Source organism: Amblyomma maculatum, chromosome 5 (assembly GCF_055883805.1).
Source record: "Amblyomma maculatum isolate TAMU_Amacu chromosome 5, ASM5588380v1, whole genome shotgun sequence".
Lineage (NCBI taxonomy): Eukaryota > Metazoa > Arthropoda > Arachnida > Ixodida > Ixodidae > Amblyomma > Amblyomma maculatum.
In genome coordinates this window covers 14,354,156-14,364,895 of record NC_139348.1, presented here as the reverse complement: position 1 = coordinate 14,364,895, position 10,740 = coordinate 14,354,156, and positions in this window count along the sequence as shown.

Genomic DNA, 10,740 nt, shown 5'->3' with positions numbered 1-10,740 from the left:
GCTGTATTCGCTGCTCACTAGGCCCATTCCAAACGAAAACACCACACCCAAAACAAGGTAAACACGGACGGACGACACGGCGTCAGCCACCGCGGCGCCGACTCGTCGGAGGTGCAGGTGGGGGTTGTCAGTTTATATTGCACTCACGGGACGCTCATGTGTGGTTCAAGGTTCGCACAGCCGCCGCCCAGGCGGGAATTCCCGGCGCAATAAGTCGGTCGCTGGCCTCGATAAACCTCTCCACCAAGCTGTCCGAAACGAGTTCAATTCACGTTGCTTACGCGGCCGTCCGCCATCTTTCTGTGCGCGATGTATTATGGGTCGACGCGGTCGGAGGCACCGACGCTCGAATGAAACAGGAGCCATCCCTGTGCCGGGTCCGTCGAGGTGCGCTGACCGCCGCCGGTTACGTTGGGGCGCTGGAGCTCGCGGAACTATCGACGGAGTGTTTTCGCCAGCGTTACGCAGCGCGTGCGTTGCGTCGGATGTATTCGCGCCTTTAGGGTGCGTCGCTGAAACGTATGAAGAGAAAGCAACAGAGCGTTTGCTTTTTTTTTTTTTTTTGTACCCGCTTTCATTTCATATGTTGCTTTAATTGACTAAGACCTCTGGAGCTGCATGGTTATACACAAACACAACACACACACAAGAGAATTAAATCAAGACGTTCACACCAATTGCGTTCGCTACCAACTGCCTGCTATTTGTGATACAAAAAAGAATGCATCACAAAAACGTAGGTTACAATATTAAGAAGAAGAAAACAAAAGATTAAGAAAAATGCGAAGAACTTCAGATGGAAAAATAAAACGAAAATAAAACAAAAATAATGACAATTGCGTCTATCTTCGTGTCACATTGTACGATCGTAGCAGTATCACCTCCTTCCTGTTGAGCCCCACCAACGGAACACTGACGCAGTCTCCTTCTTCCCTCGAAATCATCTTGAATGCCCCGGTAATCTGTCTTTTAAAACTGTCTTTCACGCCAGCCAGCACCTTGCTTTCGGGGAACTTTGGTACGCAATGGGTACCCTGTAAATTCTGTTGATCGTGTGTAACTACAGCCCAACAGTAAAGACGCACAAAGGAGAAGACAAGACTACACGAGGCTGAACTAACAACTGATCTTTAATGAAAGTTGCAAGGAATATAAAGGAAAAAGGGGGAGAGAGCGAAAACACGAAACACAAAGAGTCATGGTGGAATAGATGAAACCAGCGTGAAGAATATTAGAAAAAAAAAATAGATAAAAGAAACAAATAATTTAGGGCACTGAAAATTTATAGAACTGTCTGAGAAACTATCGCTTTTTCGGTGAGCGCCACAGAGGGGCGCTGATTCAAGATTCCCCTTAATCATAAATTGCCACTGCTTCCACCACTTCACTGCGCGCTTTTTCTGGCCAAGAAAGATGACTCACGCAGCAGTGGGGCACATCCTGCGGTATCGCAATGCCTGCAGTGCTGAGATAGATGGCCTCCCGAAGCGTTCCTTGCGTACCTTGCATGCTCCATTACTCTTTCATTGTAGCACCTACCAGTCTGTCCTACGTACACCTTACCACACGAGACGGGAAACCTGTACACAACACCAGCATCACATTCCGCAAACGGCTTCTGGTAGCGCGTATCACACCTGGGCTTCTTTTTAGTGTTGTTCACTTCCTAGCACATAGACACAGCTTTTTTTAGGTGCGGGAAATACCTTCGGAGTCAGCGGGCTCGAGCAAAACTGTTGTGGTGATACTGTATATACATGGGCTTCCCCACAATCTTAAGAAGGTAGCCGCAAGAGGTGGAGTGAAGTAGGTATTTACTCAGTTTAAATCTCGGGGAAACGAAAGCGCCGCATTTCATATCTCGTCGAACACTGGCTGCGACGACCGCTTTTCAATGGAGGCGAAATGCCAGGCGTCTTTGTACGGAGCGATGTCAGTGTTCGTCCGGTGTTACACGTTGCAAAGCCAAAGTCTCTTTGTGACGTTAAAACCTTTAAACCAAAACAAACCATCTCGGTGGACACCTACATTTAGAATGAGCGGTATATAATTTGAGGTATGAGGTATACCAACTTAACAATTCGAGTTTAGAAAAAATACGTCGTCTGAAATTACACATACTTCAAAACATCTAAAATAGTTTTTACATAGAGAATCTATTTTAGAAAGGCATTCGAGTGTGTATTTTAGAAAGGCATTCGAGGCATTCATTTATTTTTAAGGAAGTTTCCATTGTACAGAATTCGGGAAAGCATGATCATTGACGTAAAGCTACCTAACCTCCAGAGCTGCATAAAAGTTGCGAATTCTGACTGTATAATCTGACAATAGAACATGGCGTACAGCAAGGATCATTATTATTATTTCTGTTATATGCAGGTGCTATCATAAACAAAAAATAACACAAAGTTTATTTTATGTGCGGACGACACGGAAGTGTACTTCTCAGGCATCGAGATAGCAGAGGTTAATGAATGTTTACCAGGGCTAGATCCGTGTCTTTACTCGAAGAATATTCAAATAAACGCCATTAAAAAATAAGCACTTTCCCCAACAGACGTGGCTACAAGCAAATCCCTATAGTTGGCCATTTCATTAAGCGAAGCTCGAGAGACGAAGACGACATTCGGCCACGCGTCCAGATATGGTTTGGCCATATGCTGGCGTCAGTAGAGTGACAGCAGTGTGACATTGCCCCCTCTCCCTTCCAAGAGACGTATCGACCCGATGCCGGTAGCGTACGGGAATAATGGGTATGGGGAAATGTTATATGGGGCGAGTATCTCTGGATCTGCTTTGGCCACTTGAAATGGGTTAACGGGATACGGCTTCATTCTCGCGACGTGGACTACTTCAGACTTGTTCTTTCGAGAGTAGCGGACAATTCCTTGTGGGAGTACCTCGTAAGCACTGAAAAAAGGTAGTTGCAGTTACTAACCTTTATAGGGCAGGTGCTGTTTTCACACATACTTCTAACTAGCTCGTAACTGCCGGTAATATCTAGTATGTAGTAGCATATACTAACTCTAGAAAGTAGTAACCACAATTACCTCTAACAAATTCTACCTCTAGATGTAGTACCAAAAACTACATTTAGCAAACTTTACTGGCTATAGGAGGTAGTAAGAACATATACCTTTACTAATATTCCCTACTACTGGAGGTAGAGAGAAAAACTACCTTTAGTAAAATTTACTAGCTTTAAGAGGTAGCAGGACCAACTACCTCTACTAATATTCACATCACTGCAGGTAGTTAGTGTAACGTCAGCTTGTAGGTAAGAGCGATCACGCTTCTATCGCCCAACATCCAGCACCATGTGTTCAGCGCTTCTCTATATACAGAACATCGCCTCAATAAGCGGGGCAATTCTCATATCACCGCCTAACGATGCTTGTCTGACATGTTGTCAGAAGTGGGACGATCTCTCCCGTGATACACTGTCAGGCGTGTGCTTGCAGGGGTGCTTGCAAGCAGTAGCTTGTTATTATGGACATTATGTTATCCTTAAACCTTAACGAAATTGCATGTTACTGTACCTGTAAAAATACTTTGTTGGATTTGTTTTTTGTCAGTAATTTGTTCTCTAATGGTGAATTGACAGTTGAACCTGGTATTTCGGGTCATCATTTGTTATTTTATCAGTGATTTGTTCTCTAATGGTGAATTGACAGTTGAAGCTGGTATTTCGGATCATCATTTGTTATTTTTTTCTTGTCCTACTGATCACGTTAAATGCAATAGAAATGTGTTTGTTGTCTACGTCCATGATTTCGATCGCTCTGACGGCAAATCTATTATTGTATATTTGGATGATCTGTTGCTATGTACCAATATAGGTGGCACACATAGCTTATGGGAACGTCTCAAAAAGGGCATTTTATATTGTACCCCAAATTTTGTACCTCAGCGAAAAATTTGAAACAAGCGTCAAAACCCCTGGGTGAGTCGCGATATTATTCATATGGAGCGGAGACTCAAACATCTTAGGCGACATCATTCCTTATCTTCTCCGCATTTGCAGAAATTAAAACACGAATAAGCACAGGCACTGTCTACATCAAAATCTCGTTACTTTAATGTTACCCTTCCTTCATTCATAAAATCAGATCCCAGCAAATTTTGGCGATACCTCGGTCAACAAAAGGAAGCCTTCGAAGAAATCAGAACTGAGGATGGGAGTCTTATCACTGGTGTGAAGGAAACAGCTCAGCTCTTTAACAGGTACTTTCAAAGTGTTTTCGGGAGCCTTTCAGATAGTTTGTTGATGCACCAAAGCGATCCATCGATCCTAACGAAGACCTATTTCTATCTATTACCTATTTCTGCAATCTCATGCATGGGGAGATTGATGGAGTACGTAGTCCAGACACGAATGACGTGCTTTATTGAGAAAAACGACCTGTGGCTGCGCTAGATGGCCGACATCCGATCAGGCTTGCGCACACAGGACGTCATGCTTAGACTCAAATGCGATATATACGACTCGCGTTCTAGAAACGGAAAAGTGATTCTCGGCCTAAGCTTGACAAAGAAATTTTATAAACTTAAACACGTAGCGATCCTCCGCGGTCTCGAAGATATTGGGGTAGATGCACTAACCTACGAGTACATGGAGGACTTTTTGTCAGACAACTGCCTGCATGAAGTTTCAAGACATTCAGACTCTCAGAAGCCGTGTTTACATGAATGCGACAGCTAGCACATTGCATCGCATCGCACCCGGTTCCTAACGCATCGCATTCATGTAAACAGGAGTAATGCGCCAGGTATAGGGCTTGATTCAGAGGGGTAAGTCGACTTTCTCCCTGCATGTAAACCCGGTAGCATCGCATTAATAAAAAGATGGCGGCGGCCGGCGAAGCGGTGCCCGCTCGCTGCACCACCAATTCGTCTTTGCCGCTTCAATGTGTCTCACGTTCGCTGCAAACGAGTGGTGAACGAAGCTTTATATTTGTCTGAAGAGGCCAGCACCACGCAATTCTAGCGACACAGCGCCTCGAATTTTAAGATAGCTTCTGGAATCGGGCAGGTGATAGGCTTAGTAACCGTTGTTGGGCGCCATGGACAGAAAGCGCGAGATATTCAAATTCCTTTCGAGTTGGATAAACACAGGAGAAGTACTTGATTTCACTTCATACGCTGTTTTGGTATTTATTACAGATTTACCTTTATTCTGGTACGTATAAAATGAATATTAAATGAATTTGAAAAATTTACAACCTGGTGCCACTAATGCTTTCGATATGCGACACCGCATGCCGCCACCACCGCGCTAGAGATGATGCGCTACATGTAAACGCTGTCGCATCGCATTACCGTGAGGCGCTACGAAATACGATGCGATGCGCTAATGTCACCTTCATGTAAACACGGCTCTAGTGAAGTTAGGGAGTAACGGAACGCCGCAGGGCTCAGCTGTCTCCCCGCTCCTCTTCAACGTAGCAACCAGGGGCCTTCCAAAAGCTCAGAGGAGCATAAAAGGGCTTTATTTCAGTGTAATATGTGGATGAAATCAACCTCTGGTTTAAACAAGGCAGCGATGCAAGCATTGAGGAACGCCTGAGGAGCACTTAGTACACTATGCTGCCAGTAGGGGTTTATCTTGCTCGCCGCAAATATCTGAATAATTCATCTATAACCCAAACTCACTACGAGGAACGCCTGAGGAGCACTTAGTACACTATGCTGCCAGTAGGGGTTTATCTTGCTCGCCGCAAATATCTGAATAATTCATCTATAACCCAAACTCACTACGATGCAAGCACAGCAGGGAATCGGTCATTAAAGTACAAGGGAAGCCACTTCCAAATGTATAGCTTCATTTTGCTTGCCATTTACAGACCTCCTGATGCTCCAGTTGATTATCTATTCAAACTAGAAGAGGACATGTCTCGGTTCCAAAGAAGCAAAGTGCTACTGATTGGCGACCTAAACTTGGCTGGCGTTAATTGAGACCGTTTTCAATCCCTTCCCCAAAACAGTAATAGTTTAAACAGTATACTTAACATGATGTTAACCCATAATCTAATACAAATAGTGCAGGAACCGACACGTATGCAAGGATCTAGCAAGTCTATCCTCGATTTGTTATCTGTGCCTAGAGAATTGCCTGAATAAGTTGAAGTTGTAGAAGGCATATCTGACCATCTGCTTGTCAATATTCGCTTACGCATTGGCGCTTGTACTCAATCAGATAACCCTGTGAAGTTTCGATCTTTCAAAGACTACTCACGTGCTGATGATTCATCCATTATAGAACATTTAGAAACATGCTTTATTGATTTAATGATGATAATTTAAACACACTTTGGGACCGTTTTAAAGATAGTGTAACTTCTGCATAAATAAGTTTGTGCCGAGCAAACGTAAACCTATTCGTCGACAAACGCCGTGGATGACGCGTGAAATAATCCACTTAAAACGAAAGATAAAAAGGTTAAAAAAAACGGCCTTGCACTTAGGCAATCTAAACGATTTAAAGGAAAGCCTTGCGCGTGCTGTGCAAACGTCGAAAGAAAACTATTTTAATACTGTGCTCCTAAACTTCACTGTGGAGGATCCAAAAAAGTTTTGGAAATATGTAAGCGAAAAAGAGAAACCTGTGTAACAAATTTTGGTTGATGGATCAGTAGTTACTGATGACGGGGATATTGCGCACCTCTTCAACGACTACTTTCACAGTGTGTTTTCGAATTCCGGTGCTTGTCCGTCCAATGATACAGTGTTTCACCCCCGTGATGTCAGTTTTATTTCATATCCTGGCGTAGTTTCCATGCTACTAAATTTAAAAACCAAATCCTCATGTGGTCCTGTCAACCTTCCTAACGTGTTTCTGAAGCGATATGCTGAATCTGTTGCAAAGTTCTTAGTTATTCTCTTCCGTATTTCATTACTTCATGGACATTTACCGAGAGACTGGAAGGTGACCAGGGTTGTGCCAGTATACAAGAAAGGTGACCGCGCGTTATTGCAAAATTACCGTCCGATATCACTTACATCGTCATGTTGTAAACTAATTGAACATATTATTGCCAACCAGATTAATGATTTTTTAGATGCGCAAAACGTCCTCACTAAATTTCAACACGGGTTTAGAAAATGGTACTCTACAATAACACACTAGTGACAGTAATACACTCACTTGCTTCATGTCTTGATAAGAGCGGTCTGATTGATGCAATATTTCTAGATTTCAGCAAAGCTTTCGATAGAGTCTCACATGACAAACTAATATTAAAACTTCGAAGCATTGGCCTACCTGAAATTTTGATCATATGGATAATAAACTATTTAACCAATCGGTACCAATTTGTAGAAGTTAATGAGGAACAATCAGGTTGCTTTCCGGTCGGCTCTGGGGTGCCCCAAGGAAGTCTGCTGGGGCCATTATTGTTTTTAGTATATATTAATGATCTTACAACTGACCTTGATCACAACGTGCATATCAGGCTGTTTGCAGATGATTGTGTGCTTTTTCAAGAAATAACTTCTATTAATGACCAAATTCATCTTAACTCCTCTCTGGCTAAGCGTTATGAATGGTGTAAAACGTGGGACATGGAAGTTAACACTGATAAGACCGTCGTTCTTCGCTTCGCTCGCAGAAAAACTCCGCTCTCTTTTATCTACAGGCTAGGTTCTTCTCCTTTGTTGAAAGAGGCCAAGTACAAGTATTTAGGTGTCACGCTTACTAATACTTTGTCATGGAGCTTACATATAGATAACATCTGCTCTTCCGCTTTACGTAAACTATACTTTTTGAAACATAAGCTTAAAACTTCTCCCTCGAGCGTAAAACTACTTGCTTACTTTGACACTAATTTGACCGAAACCTGAATATGCTTGCGTTGTTTGGGACCCGTTTACTAAACACAATATCACCCGTTTAGAAAAGGTACAAAGAAAAGCTGTGAGATTCATTTACTCTAAATTTTATCCGTATGACTCACCCTCTGAATTAATGCAGGTTAATGGTATTGAACGTCTTGAGCAACGAAGAAAAAAATTACGCTTGCAATTTCTTTCCGCGCTTTGGAATCGAGACCTAGCTATTAACCCTTCACCATATCTGTCGCTTTTATCATCGATGCGTACGCGGCACCATCATCCTAATTCGCTGACGCCGTATTTCGCACGAACTAATTTATTCAAGTTTTCATTTTTTCCTCGCGCAGTAACCGACTGGAATGATTCATCATTGCCTTTCTCAACACTCTGATGTTTATTACTTTTGTTATTATTGTTTTTTGCCATGTTTCCGCCCTGCTTGGACCTGTACAAGGTTCGCAGTATTGAAGAAAGAAAGAAAGAAAGAAAGAAAGAAAATCTTAGGCCTATTCGTTCAGGAGAATGGATATAAGTATGGGGCAGTCACAGAGCTTGAGGGATTCGCCACGCAAGCCATTGGCATACTTAGAAGGGCCACGCTAAAACGACGAGGCCTGAAGGAAAGAAGCTTACCTAGACTAACCCAAGCATACGTAATAAGCCTCGCGCGCTAGGCCACGCCGTCCTTAAATATCAGGTCGGAGGAGAAAGGAGACCAGGTACTCTCGTTCGACTGTGTATAAAGAGGGCCCTGGGCTTACCAATTACCACATCCACAGATAAGCTTCTTTCTATGTGTATGCACAATACGTGGTACGAAATAGTGGAGGCTGTCAGAATTTCGCAGTTGGGAAGATTAAGTCGAACGACCACGCGCAGAACTTTACTCGAAATTATGGGCCTGCAGAGAGATAAGAGACTACCAGAAAAATCAAGCGTCCTGCAGGACTGCCGAGAATGAATGAATGAAAACTGTATTGGTTCTTTAAGAAGTAGTAGCGGTAGAGGACGGAGCCTTCGTCTTGAAGTCTGTGTCCTGCTTGGCCGTGGGTGGGCTCCTAGTCCAGGGCTCCACGAGTCGGGCCACCTCGCTTGCTTGTGCTTCTAGCTCGCAGCTGGTGAGCCGGCTCTCCCATTGCTCCGCACTTGGTGTTTTGTGTTTGTGAAATGTTTGATTCCTTTCGCGCTCCCATGTGACATGATACAGTGTTGGTTTTGCTCCGCCCCACGGAGAAATTCTAATCGTTTCCCCCTCCCTCGTAACATCCATCCTGTATTCAACACACGAGGAGGGAGAAGAGAGCAAAGGAACTAATCAGAATTTTCGATTCTATGTATACAGCAAGCCGGTTGCGTACGTGGACGCGGCGAATCGGCTACGGCGGTCGCCTCGGGGGTCTACGGCCGAGCTACCGGCCGTCAAAATTTGGAGCCGCAACACGGAAACGACTGAAGAATTTGCGATAGCGCTCGCTATTGTCAAAATGGAAGCCAATTTATATCGATAGCAAAATGGCCGTCTGGAATTTTGGAAAGGGTAGGGTCTCGCCGGAAGTCGCAAGGATTCTGCACAGTAGACGACTAAACAGAAATATTACCCTAATTTGGACCCCTGCACACACGTCCGTTCCTGACAACGAAGCGCCCCACTAGTTAGCCCAAACTCTCTACTTCCGGCTCACTGGGGAGCTGCCCGACTGCCGGAACATGGACGAGCTTCTGAAAAAAATTCCGGAGATTCACGCAAATTACAGTGTAAGCAGTAAACTAGTGCCAACACAGGATAAAAGTCTAAACAAGAGGAAGGCAGTCCCATGGCGGCGCCTGCAAGCTGGGAACTTCGCAAACCCGGTCTGGGCTTATTATTTCCAGATGAGCGATAGATGAGCGGCAGCAGAGCAGCACCGCATGAAAAGCTGGTCAAACAGTCTAACCGAAAATCTACTCCTGTCGTTACAGTTGGAGCCATATCGCTGCGGGATCATCATGTGTGGTGACTACCGCATCAGGGAGATGTGACTTTGCTGCATCGACGCTTCGCCAGTCCAAGCGCTGTCATCAGTGGATCTGCCTACAAAAGCCGGCGTTCCCCGCACTGAAGAACACACTGGCAGCAGAGCAGCACCGCAAGAACAGCTGGCCAAACAGCCTGACGGAAAATCTACTCCTGTCATTGCAGGTTAGTAACGGCTGTAACTTATGTATCTATCTATCTATCTATATATATATATATATATATATATATATATATATATATATATATACAATATATATATATATATATATATATATATATATATATATATACAATATATATATATATATATATATATATTGTCACGTAGTGGTGACGAGGTTGGCGACACAAATGAAGGGGGTCGATGATTGCACTAAGGAAACTCTTTAGTTGGGCTGACTTGCGCCCGCAAAATAACTAAGCAACTCGGCGGCGGCGATAGAAACAAACGTGCTCGTCGATCGTCGAACAAAGAATGCTCGTCACACTCGGCAACGCTCAATTTAAAGGCTGCACAGAAGAATCTAGATAACGTCGCAAACAGCTACCAGCACGGGCTGGAACATTGTGGAAAGACAAGCGAGTGGCCGGAACCTTCCAGACAGATCTCGGTGCGTCTTGCGCTACAACGAAACTGATAAGGGTGTGACTCGCGACATCGAGCAGTAACAAACAAAGATTACGGAACTGATACGCGGTCCAGAATCAGAGTGATAAGCCTGTATGCCGGCGGCTGTTAAAAAACAACTAATACTGTTTTGAAGGTTTCGCGGCAATATATATATATATATATATATATATATATTATAGAGCGAAGGGTACGCTTCATTTAAAGAAACATTTTATTGGACTCGACGTTTCGACCAGAAGCTGGCCTTCATCACTCCTGATGA